The following is a 12,624-nucleotide window of genomic DNA, read 5'->3' on the forward strand; positions in this document are numbered from 1 at the left end:
CTAGATGTTACTTTACTAACACAGTAGGGAAAAAATCAATATGGATTGTGACAAATAATGAAGATTTATGAAGTGGAGAGGGTGTACATTTGAAAACAAGATAAACAAAAGTGAAATAAAAATCAGATATTAGCAATATTTAATCTTTCCTAATTACTCTGAAGATGGATGTTAAGGGATACATTTGTCCATGGGATTTTGCATACAGTTAACATGGTAATGTGTTTATACTAATTTTGTTTCTTGTGACCCCAAAGAAATTGGGGAGCACCAAAACATAGTTTTAATATAACAAAATTAGTAGTAATTCTTGCCTTGTTATCTGCAGTGATGCTTCAAAATGTATTTGTTAAAGAGTCAGAAGGACTGGCCATGTGGAACTGACTCAACGTCTCCCTTTCAGATACATTTTGATAAATTGGTGGCTTTTCTTTCTGGTGAGATATATTATGTGGTATCCAGCAGGCAACTGCAGTCTACTTTATTTCTTACAGGCTTTTTCAAGTCTTCTTTTTTGAGGCTTGCCATGAGTTAAGCATTTCTATAATAGAGAACAGACATCATCGAATTTCTGTGTACATTTAAAAGAAAAAGAGGAAGTTTGGTTAGAATTTTTGTCTTTAAAAATGAAACATATAAATAGTTTGAGGGGGTTCTTTTGTTTGGCTTTGTTTTGTTTGTTTTTGCTTTGTTTTATTTGGGATGATTTTTTTTTTCCTTACAAAAAATACCAAGAAAGTGTTATAAATGTTCTGTTTCTAATTTCCTGAAGCCATTTGAGTAGTATAATAATAACATAAAAATTCACCCAAGGCTAGTGCTTTCACATTTCTTTTCAATTTGTCATGGTGTACCTGCATTTTTAGTAGAACTTGGTCCTGCTGTGACCTAATATTGGCATTGCATTGTAGCTGGGAACTTCCACCCAAACTCTTGACTTCCATGTGATGGCAGTGGAGACAGTGGCACAGACTGTTGGGAACTGACCTCAGCCTACTTCCCATCTCATTTTTTACAGATTTCTATGAGTTTTTCTAGTCCCCATCTGGAAGAAAAGCAGTCCAAATATTACTAGATTGTGAAGTATAAACAATGGGGGTCCTGAGAGTTTGAATAAAGGTAGTAATAAAAAGCCAGCACAGTGGTTGTAGTGAAAGTGAGGCATGAGATTAATAGGACCATGTTACAAAGACAAAGGTACTGCAAATGCAAATGATTGAAATCACTTCATTAAAGTTTCACTAACATATGAGGACTTATTTTTTTAATTTATATTCTGATTGCCATGTATTTCAATTAAAGGACAAAATGATGACTTTATCAGACTCCTCCTCTTGTAAATTTGTATTTCAAAAATCACAGTAATTTCAGCAGTTGGAAATTGTAGCAGCAATATTTTCAGCTTGTGCTGTCAGTGGAAAAATCAAAGTTTGAGTAGAAATTTGGTAAACCAGCATGTTTAGCATTAAATTTCATCGTGCTGTACAGCAATATTTCCAGACTAAAAATACCTCCTTCCTGACACAGTTAGAAATCTAATGCTGCAAACAGGTACAAACTGGATTTGTAAAAATGACTTGCTTTTGAAAATCCTGCTAAGCATTACAGTTGGCAGATATGAGTGCCTACAGACGTTTGAATATCTGCTGTGTAAAATAATATTATTCACTGAAAATCTGCTGAAGGTTCTCTCCTAAACAACTAGATATTCTTGCAAATTTCACCCAGTATCTTTCATTTCACCCTACTCCTCTTGCATAGGAAGGTGGACCACATAAGCCACTGAAATCTGATTATTTTCTAGAGAATTCCCATAACATTGAGAATAAAAGTTAGCTTGATTATATTTAAAAATAAGTCTCCCAGATGGTCCTTGCTGATGAAATCTGCACTTCCAGATTTTGAGTTTTCCTAATCAGTGGTGCTGGTGTATAGAATTGCCAGAAGGAGGAAGAATGTGCAGGTCCTTTTTGCATAAACATAACTCATTCCATCAGAATAAGAAGGAAAAGTCACAGGTTTATGGGGCTTCTCATTTTCTTTGTCTATCTTATTGTATGCATTCTCAGTGCATCCAGTGTCTGCAATACAGCCAGTATCAATGCACTCACTCAGCCCATTCTGTTCTGGAGCACTACAGCAATCTGAGCTGGTTTATCCAAATCCAGTAGTGCTGGCTTGGCTGAGCAGTAATGTTTGCCTTTACACTTCACCAGTCACGTCAGAATTCTGGCCACACGCCAAGATCTGGTATTTAAATATGTACATTGTGGAGTGAAAAGATCCAGATTATCTTCCTTGTGTTTTCTAGTGTATGGCTTCAGATTTTTTTAAAACTTATTGTTGGAATTCTTTTTTTAATTGGCCTCATCTGAAATTGCTTCATCCTGTTCTATTGACAGGTCACTGCCTTCTGCCTTGCATGATCCCTTTTACAGCAGACTGAAAATTAAATGACCTAACCCAGCACAGTCTTCTTTTTGTTGCTCTGATAATGTGTAGCTTTTAAAGCTCTTGAGTTTCTGCCAAATTTGGCCTTCCATCACCCTCAGTGCCATGGTCTAGTAATGTAAAGGTTACTGAACTCACTGCTGCAGCTGTGAGATATGATACACATCACTATGAACCTGCTGTGCAACAGCCAAGACAAGGGCAGCAGAGAATATTTCCCTGCAAATCAGAAGTTTTCAGATTTCATATGGGTCATAATCAAATCCCAATATCTAGAGATTTTACTTTGATCTTGGTCCTCAATCAGAGGCAATACTTTACATAGTAGAGTCCTTTTGAAGCTTTTGTTTTTGGTGTACTCAGAGGCTGAAAATCACGTCCTCTGAGGCTAAATATCATGTGAGAACCATTTGCCAAGGTCTTATTGCCACTTAACTCTGAGTGACAGTTGAATCTAAGACCTGAATCTCATGCACATAGGATCTGCATCTGAACACTTGCATCTCTAAAAAAGACAGTGTGAAGGTGATTCCCTAACTCTGCTCCCTTCAGGATTTTCCAGGCTGGCTGGAAACACTCACTGTAGCAGGCTGGCTAACACTTTGTGCCCCCCTTCCAAAAGCGATTTCATTTGGAATTTTGGTAGAAAAACTTCATTTAAAAAACAGGAGCAGTCACTGGACCTGTTTTGACTGAGGTAGCTTACAGACACCACCTGTAGACACATACGTATAAATAAGGACTTATTGTAAGTGACAGCAATGACAGCTGTGGATCCAAAGCCCCCTTGTATTTTATGTAATGCAAAAGAAACCACTCGAGGTTCAGGGATGGAAATTGTCTCCTATTCATCTTCTTGCAGACAAGCCTAGACACCCTTAGATCTCCAATCAACCAGAAGGCTTAATCTGAATGATACAGGGGGTGAAAAACCTGTTAATCTGCCCTGAAGGAGCATTTACTTAACAGTCAAGAGGATATCCTCCTTTTGTCTCTATAAAAATGTCACTTGTCCCAGTATGTGGCCAAAAAACTTATTTTGGCTGAAATGTGATGATTTTCTCTGTTACGAGTACAGAGCTGTCTTCTGGCCTGCTCCAGAGGGATCCAAGGCTCAAATATTCAAGTTCCTCAAAACTCAAACCAAGGTCCTGAGTCCGTACTTCTGAGAGCAGCTCTGTGGTGGTTTTTTGGTCACTCAGATGCTCTCAGAGAATGTAAGATTTGTAAGGAAAATATATTTTCTAGCAAGGAATGACTAGGAAGCACTGTGAAGAAAGAAAGCATTTATCTCTTTTCAGTGAAATGAGGAGCACCCTTACAATCTGATCATACTGAGACTTCAAAGCCTTGAGGATTATGATTATGCTTTCCTGACAGCTGTTGCTGTCTCCTCATACCACTGCCCTCATTCCTGTTGGAATGTCCATTAGTGGAGCCCTGGCCCCAGGCAGGCTGGATGCTGGTGGCCAGGAAGCTGACTGGTATCATAGCCCAAGGTGCTCCTGGGACTCCTGAAACAGTGAGACCCAGACACTCACCAATTAGCCTGAAGCCCAGAGTACAGCCTCTTTAAATGGTCTGTAGGGCTTAATCTTTGTTCCCTGGCTTGACACATCCTGTGTTTCTTCCCTGGTTCAGTTGCCAGTGCTCCTTTCCTGTCAGTCCATCAATTTCCTATGTGACTTTTTTTTTTTTCCCCCAGGGAAATTTACTGTTTCCCAAAAGGTTTCATATATGTTAAGGTTGTTATTATCTAATCAGACTGGTAAGCCTTTCTGATGGGAGACTGGACACAGCAGTAGATATGCCAAGATCCTCAGTTCTTTGTATTGGAAGCTACGTAGTGTTTTGTAACATTTTCACACAGGAGGCACGTATCCAACAGATATGCTCTCTGTATCTATAATTTACTGGCCTGTAGCCATCCACCTGCAGGCTGCCTGGGTCAGAGATTTATTTGCAGAAAACAAGCATAATCTGTCTTCCAAAGCAGCCAGCACAGTACAAAAAGCAATATTTTGAAAGGGAAAACTTCACTGAAGAAACCAAAAGAAGTGTTGATTTGGTTGTTATCCTCCATAACTGCATCAACCTTCCCAATGCACCTAGGGAATTATCATTGCTCTCCTAACAGAACATCCCCACACAATCCAGTGCTCAGCTACCCCCAGTCTTTCCTTCTGACAAGCAGGAATGCTTGCCCATTTCTCATATTGTGAATAAGAAATGGCCTTTAAAGTTGTGTGCATGCCTCTGAGTACTCAGTGAAATACACTTCCCATCTCATAATCTGAATACCATATGGACCCAAAGGACAGGGCTACATCCACAACACTTCTAGGGTGGAATACTATCACTTGTTGGATGGAATTTCCTAGCTACAATCTTAAAGCCAAAACAAAAGCAAATGAGCAAGTTTTACAATCATGCAGATGACTTACAGGAAGTTTTGGTTTATTTTTGGTTTTGTTGGGTTTTTTTTTTTATATTAGGAATACTGAGATTGGTTTTCAGCATATTGGTCTTTCTATTTATGTGAGCTCCAAAGGCCCCACCCATGAGGATATTTTATCTATATATGCACTATATGTACAGTGTGCATATATATTTATAAGCTAAAGTAATAAATGACCAATATCAGCAGTAGCCCCTATCATCCAATCACATGTTTACACAGAAATTCATGCCTTCATCTAACCCTGGCATCCGCTGGTGTGAACAGATGCATGATACTGTTATTTCTTGGTGAACAAAGCACGTTAATTTCTTTTCTGTTAGAATTTTTTCTTTCTTCCTTTTATTTATTTCTTTACTTTTAATTGATAATTTCATCTACCAATTAGCCTTGGGGTAGGGTGGGGCAGGGAGAACAAAAAATTATACAGGTATATCGATCGATATATACACAGATAGTCTGTGTATATATAGATAGATATATACATTGTATATATTTGAAGAACATTTTCTGTCGTTTCACCTCATCTTGTGCCGCATGAATTTTTGGTGATTGATATTTTAGTTTCTTTTATATTTCTTTCCTTTTTTCTTTTCTTTTTTTTTTTTTTTTTTTTTTTTTTTTTTTTTTTTTTTTTTTGTTTGGCTCGTAATTGTGCCATACTGCTATTTTTTTAATTTTTTAAATCATCGCTGTATTTCTCAATTTATATTTTTGGAGTTCTTCCAACAAAATAATGATTTAATCATCTCAAGAATGAGATATAGATCTGCAAATCAATAAAGGCAACAAAATCTTTTCTTGCCATCCTCAAGAAATCCACATTTTTAGACATCCCAAGAAAGTTGTGTGCAAAAGAATGAAGAATATTACCCATCCTTTATTTTTATTTTCCTACTTTTTTAAACTTCTGCTAAGTCTCTATCCTGTTTTCTCCCTTTTCCCTTTTTTATTTTTTTTAATTGAGTTCAGAGAAAAAAAAACACCCAGAAGGAAAAACCCTCCCCTTTACCCTGCACATTCCCAAGAAAAACTCTTCCAATGTAAAGAGCCCTAGAAACTGCAGATGGCATAAAAAGAATTTTATTGCAATGCAGAGTGTCTGTCGTATCTTTTATTTCTGGGTCAGTGCAAGATCATTTTTCTGGCATGCTGTAGTTTAGCTGATGTAACTAACCATGGCCTTCATTAACCGGTGCATGGGCTGTGATGACACCATCGTATGTTCCATCAGAGCTACGCATTCAGGCTAACCGAGCAAGTCTGTAGTCTATGATCTGGGGGGATATTGCTTTCATTTTAATTTTTATTTATATTATAATTTATTCTTTTTGGAAGAGTTATGCCAGTACCCTTGGCTGCTTCTTGCAGCCTCAGAGTTTTAGATCTAGTTTTTTTCAATGGGGTTTCTTTGCTTTTTTTTATTTCTCAGTAGTGATTTTGTGTCTTGTTTGTATCCATCTGTCTTGTCACTGTGTCTTGGAGTCCATTGGTCCGGTGTTGTTATGTGATTCTGTTCTCTGTTTGTAAGCTGGTGTTTAGCTCCTCGGCGCTCTGTCATCCCTCATCCCCTTCCCCTCCCCTCTTCCCTTCCTCACCTACCCGAGGGAGGTCCACAAAGAGGCACCAAGCTTTGAATGATGTTCTGAGTGTCTCCCCGAGGCTCCAGGATGGATGTTGCAAGATGTCCGCAGAGCTTCATAAGACCAAGTTTGCAGCTGTTCTCTTTTCAATAGTTTTCAAACTCTGTTATCATTTCACTCCTAGAAGTGGTTTACTGACATAATGCTAAAGTGACTTCTTATACAACTTCTTAAGAGATTTGTGTGTACATGCTGATGTCTTAGAGTAAGAATTCCTGCTGTCTGTGCTTTAGGTGCCAGACAATGCCATGCAGGATGCAGGCTGTCTGTTAAATGGGATGTACCTAGGACTTTTTATAAAAGGCAGTCTTGGACACAGAAAATCACTGCGCACGTGCAGATGAAAAGATATCTGAATGTATTTTTAAAATCTACAGTTCGTAGTTTGTTTGTAGTTAGCAGACAAAAGCCTAGGATGTACCTAGGATATCTAAGAGTAGTGTGTCTGTACTCTGTGGGGTCAGTCTTCTGTCTGTCAGTGTGTGATGTCTGCCTCTTACTGATGCTGGTGAAAACTGGCTTGCTGATATTTACTTATATAACTTGAACACAATTCTGGAGTCACATCTGGGGTGTCTTCTGCCATATGCAGCATAAATGTGCAGTAATGCATAAAACAGAGGAAAACAAGCTGGGTTTTCAAGTATCTACTTAGACTAGAAACATTATTTAGAAAAAAAAACTTAGTTTGGTTTGTCCAGTGGTTCATTTCCTGGTACCTTAATTTAGTTCTTTGTGAATGTACAAGCCATGTTAATGGCATAGGAAGCTTCAGTGCATTAGGATACATCAGCTAGCATCAGTGGATCAGCTTAAGTTAGTGAAGGAAAAGGCAGACAGTTTTCATGCAGCTAATGTTCACAACATCACAAAAAGCCTTTTTAGACTAAGAGTTACCAGAAGAGGGAAGCGATGGGATATGTTCAGGTTTCCAACATGGAATTAATTAATAATTTCATTTAACTTACTCGATATATTTCCTATACTTGCAGAGAGATAAAAAGATCACTTTTCTTTCACCAGTGGGAACCAATGATTTATGCTAAGTTTAATTTTCTTAATTCTTATGTAATCTGAGAAAAAATTACTGAGTGTAATTATTACAACAGAAAATTAATCAATATTTAAAGCTGGCTTGGTTTAGATTTTAGATCTCGTGTTTTTCATAACTAGTAAATCCTACTGAATCTAAAGCTTTTTCTTGGCAATTGCTTAAGTAAAGCAACTGCTTATAAAATTATATTGTAATCAACAAGCTTGTAGTTTTGTGTAATACTGCCCTCTGGCAGAGAGACCAGGACAGTCCTGTTACAAGGGGAACAGCAGAAGAAACTGATGTTTTTTTTAACAAGTGACAGGTTATTGGAGCAGAACAATTGGAGTTTTAGCCTCCTGCATCATGAAGTTCAGGGTAACTTCAGAATGGGGTAAGGTGTTGGTCAGGTGTCCAGGCATCAGGACAGTAACCAGCAGGCTGTGATAAAGCTGCTGTGTCCCTCTGAATGGTGACTTCTGTTGGCCTCATGTAGCCTCTTCTGTGCCTGTGGCCAGCCTGCTGCAGGGACATGGGGCTCTCTCAAGTGCAGGAGCTGCTGTGGGAGATCCCATTGTGCTCTGTTTTATCCCAGTAAGGTTATATATGGATGTCTAGCACTAGAAATAGTTCTTATTTTTGTTTTCTGTCTCAGGGCAAGCTGCTGGCTTCAGCTTTTGTGGCATTTGTCACTGAGCAAAGGGAAGAGCTGAGAGTTCAGTTGTTTAAGCCAAGAATAAAAACCCTGAACTCTGGTGTGGCACTCCCAGTTCTACTGGGAGTAGATTCCTTCTGTGGCTGTGTATGTATATTGTTAATTTTCCTACTTCTAAGGCAGGATAAATGAAATACATCCAGGTAAATGAGGTGAAGATGAACAGAAAGGAGATTTAATCACTATTTTAGTAGACTTTGATATTCAGGTGCAAATTGCTGCTCAACACCCCAAAATGGTTCTGTACTGCTACCTACCAGAAATGTGCAAATAAACTGTGTTACTGTTAAGGTTTTAGTACTATATGCTAACTTCAATTGCTGTGACAAGTAATATCATCACATATTTTTATAAAATAGGTACAATTCCCAATCTGCATATGCAGAGAGAATAAAGTGAGGGATACAAAAGTCAAGTATTTTAATGTCAGGGATCATTGGTGGGAAATTGTTTTCATTAAATATCATTTTTCCCTCTAGAATTAATGCATGTATTGGAATGAACCATGCTCAGGCTACATAAATTAATGTCATGAGTGGACAGCAATATACAGATCTTAAATATCATATAGCACTTCCATCACTTTTACTTGTATCCTTGTAGAATTTCCCTAAAAAAATTTAACAGTTTCTCCAGCCTGACTTAGCTGGTGTAAGTTTCCCCAGTTCTGCATTTGAGATCAGGAAAGATCAGAATCAGCCCCACAGTCTGGCTACCTTGCCCTTGCTGCCTTCCAGTCTTTTTTTAAAGCGTGTTCTCTAAACTCAAAGCCATGTGCACTGTCACATTCTGGCAATCCCTCTAGTGCTGTGCCTGTGTTATCAAGCTGACACATGTCTAAAATACTAAGATATGATATTTTCAACCTGCTGCGACTTGCTTTTTGTCCCTTTTAGCTTTGATTTTCAGCTTCATAAAATATATGGGAAAGAAAATAAAAATAGCCAATGACACATTCAGAGGAAGAGAAGAGCCAGCACATGATTCAGAAACAGATTTTGCATCAAAAGGAAATGTTTGTTTATTAGAACCTTAAATGTTTGTAGCAACTGATTAGTTACCTTTAAACAAGAAGAAAGTATCTGATTTCTGAAAGATAAATAATATCTGTTAGAGATAAATTATGTTGAGCATTTACAGATACCAGGGACAGATATAGGCTTTTGCTTCTAAAGGTTTTCTTATGAATTTATTTTAGTAATGCCTGGATCTAAGGGTTCCATATGTTCCAGAAGCTCAAAGGTACTGATGTTCACACGAACTGTGACAGCTAGAATGATACCTCAGTAGAACAGGAAAACCTGTTCAGTTTTCAACACAAGTTGATCAAAGTTTATAATTACATCAAAGGGGTTATTGCTTTGTCTTCAGCCTGCCTCTCTATTTCAGTTCCAATTTTTTATTTACAAGTTGTAGTGATCAGTGCTTTTTTCCCCAGTGTAAGAAGCAGTGGATTCCAGTTCCTAGGGGAAGTGAAGTGTAGTTGTTTTTTTAATACTACTTATCTTAAATGCTCTGTAAGGAGCAGAAGACAAAGACCATACCAGTTTGGGAACGAGGTATTAAAAAAAAAAACCAAAAAAAAAAAAAAAAAAAAAAAAAAAAAAACCAAAAAAAAAAACCAAAAAAACAACAAACCCCAAAACCAAAAAAAACACAAAAACAAAAAAACAACAACAACAAAAAAAAAACACCAAAAAGAAAATAGACTGGCTTGATTTGAAATCTCAGATATCTACTAATTTGCAAACACATTTGATCTTTGCACTAACAAATGCATTATGAAAACCTTGCAAAACAGCCACCACCAAGGACCTTCTTTCTCTGCTTCTGCTGAGTCTCATAAAAACTAAGTTCCTTGTTCCTATGGGGTGGTGTTATAATCATCAGCTCCTCTTTTGACATTCAAGAGTAACTACTTTACAAATCAAGTTATAAAATCTCAAAATTAGCTTCTTTTGGAGCAACAAGAAACTGCCCCAAATTTTATCTCCACTGGTTTCACTCGATCTCAGTGTCAGAGGAATTAAAAAAGGGGGAAAGGATGCTCTGTCTTTAAGGGACAGCAGAAATGCAAAGCAATTTTAGCAATTTTGAGTTTGTTTTTTGTTAATATATGTCCATAATTCAGGATTTTTCCCTAGTACTGAAACCAGCACTGATTTTAGATACTAGTTTTAGCAACTACTGATTTCAGTGCTGAAATCTTGGGGGTTCATAAATTTTGTGTTTCACCAATGAAAACAGCAAAAACAGCCCTGTAAATAGTTCAGATTATTTTCTAATATATCAAAATATAATTTTATTCTCTTCTTCTGACCTCTCTCAATTCAGTAACAAGTCTGCTGTGGAGAGCCTAGAGACCAGTATTTCCTTAGAATCCGTGATTCTCCTGTATGCTATTTTTTTTAGTGCTAAGACAGAGATGATAAACATATTGCAAAACATGCACACACACTCTCTCTCTGTACATGCATGTGTATTTATACATCTGTTAATGCCATGTTTATGTTCTGGCTAAAAGAAGCATTTTGGGGAACTGAAATAGTAGAATGTACTTATTTAGGAGCTTTATAAGCAAATGTGGAACAAATAGATTGCATCTTGCCTTATCCTCTTTCTCATGCTCCTGTTATGCTCTGTTAGTTCAAGTCTTTGACTTTTGTATAACTCATGAAACTGCTAGTACATTCCATTATTTTGGGGGAGGTGTTTTGTGAGTGAGGGCAAGTGTGACTCAGGTTTGAGGTCTGGGCACAGTCTGAAACAGAGGATCCCTGTCACGCCTCTGAACTCACAGCAGGCAGGTGTCTGTGCTAAGGTTCTGAATCATTTACCTCTGCCAGGGTTCTGGGGACTCTCAGAAACCTGTGGAGAGGATTAAAAAGGTTTGACAGCTGGAGAGAAAGTGCAGTGGGCATATGTATGTATCTGAAATAAAATAAAGTGCTCTTTTGTTCAGTAAACTGGCCATACTCCCCAGTCTGCCCTTGTCCCCATGGTTGGTGGGTGGTGCTCCCTGGAACATTGTGGATTATATGCAGTCCACTGGTGGAAGGCCCCTCCTTGGCACTTGGCACAGATCAGAGGTTTTGCCACCATATACCCAAAAATCTCCTCTGCCCCTTCAGAGTGAGGATGCAAACCTGACCTCAGCAAAGCATCTGCTGCTTTTGCAAATGGCAAATTGTCTGGGTCTTTAACCTTTCAATCTCTCACACCTTTTACTTCATTCCAAATAAGCCCCAAAGGAGTTCAGAGACTAAAAGTAGTTTAAGATATTCATGCCTTAGTTCTTTTTTAGTGAAAAAATAAAGATTTAGTGCTGTCAAAATACTGTAGGGCCTCCATCTAGTCTCTTCTGAGCTGTCTGTGTCATATCCAAAATGAGGAAAGGTTCCTTGACCCCTAAAATGTTAGGTTTGGTTACTTTTTTTGCATTTTGAAATTGATGTTTTAAAGAAAAGATGAAAATCCCATTCTAACAAAATCTCTAATAAGGAAACAAAGCAAACTTGAGTTTTGAAGTGTCTTATGGGGACTTCTTTTGTTCCCCCACTTCATTTGTCTCCTTTTTTGATTTCTGAAAATATGACTACTAAACTTCACCTGTAAATAATTTCAGAGCTTCTTATAGCTCTTTTCAGTTTTTCAGTTTCTTTTCTCCCCCATTAGGTTCTCCAGAACATTAAGCCATACTTTCCTCCATAGGAAACATCTGTCACTAGCTCTGTATGAATTATGTTAGAAGGCTAAACCCTTTGATTACATTTATCAAAGGAGTTGACCCAGTATATCTCAAAATTTTCAGTTGTTTTGTTCATAGATTTTCACTGTATTTTGAATAGCAGTGGTAAAGTCCACCTCTGAAGCTGAGTGATCTTTCCCACATATGCTGTTTTCCAAATCCATCACTTTTCCCTTGGAAAGAAAAAGCAAACAAAAATTATTTTGAGAGACAGGAAAAGAGTCTCCTTCACTGAGATGATATTTTTAGAAACAGATGGCAAAACAAACTGCAGATGTTGTGCCTGCAGCACCTCTATTCTAATAATGGAGTTGGTGAAAGATTAAAGCCATTTGTGTGTCTCACTCACTGTTAGTAATTCTCCTCTATGCAAGAAGAGCAGGGAATCCTGGTACAGCAGTTTTTTCTCTATCTTGCCTCCTCTGAAGAGGATTTGCAGAGTTCTCTGCTGAAGAATGAGTGTTCTGGTAGTGCTGTCTACAGCAAACACAAAAACGTGATAGTAGAGGAAAAATGAATTCCAGTCATCCATACCTCATTTACTATTGAACCAGTAGATTTTTTAATCTCCTGATG

The 12,624-nt window shown here is 37.8% G+C and overlaps 1 protein-coding gene across 3 annotated transcripts in view; it reads left to right on the plus strand.

The window, feature by feature from the left end:
* Window positions 1-12,624, plus strand: part of NRXN3 (neurexin 3) — a 686,791-nt gene that overhangs the window by 651,622 nt on the left and 22,545 nt on the right. The gene's annotated exons all lie outside the window — the stretch shown is intronic.

Source organism: Erithacus rubecula (genome assembly GCF_903797595.1).
Source record: "Erithacus rubecula genome assembly, chromosome: 6".
Lineage (NCBI taxonomy): Eukaryota > Metazoa > Chordata > Aves > Passeriformes > Muscicapidae > Erithacus > Erithacus rubecula.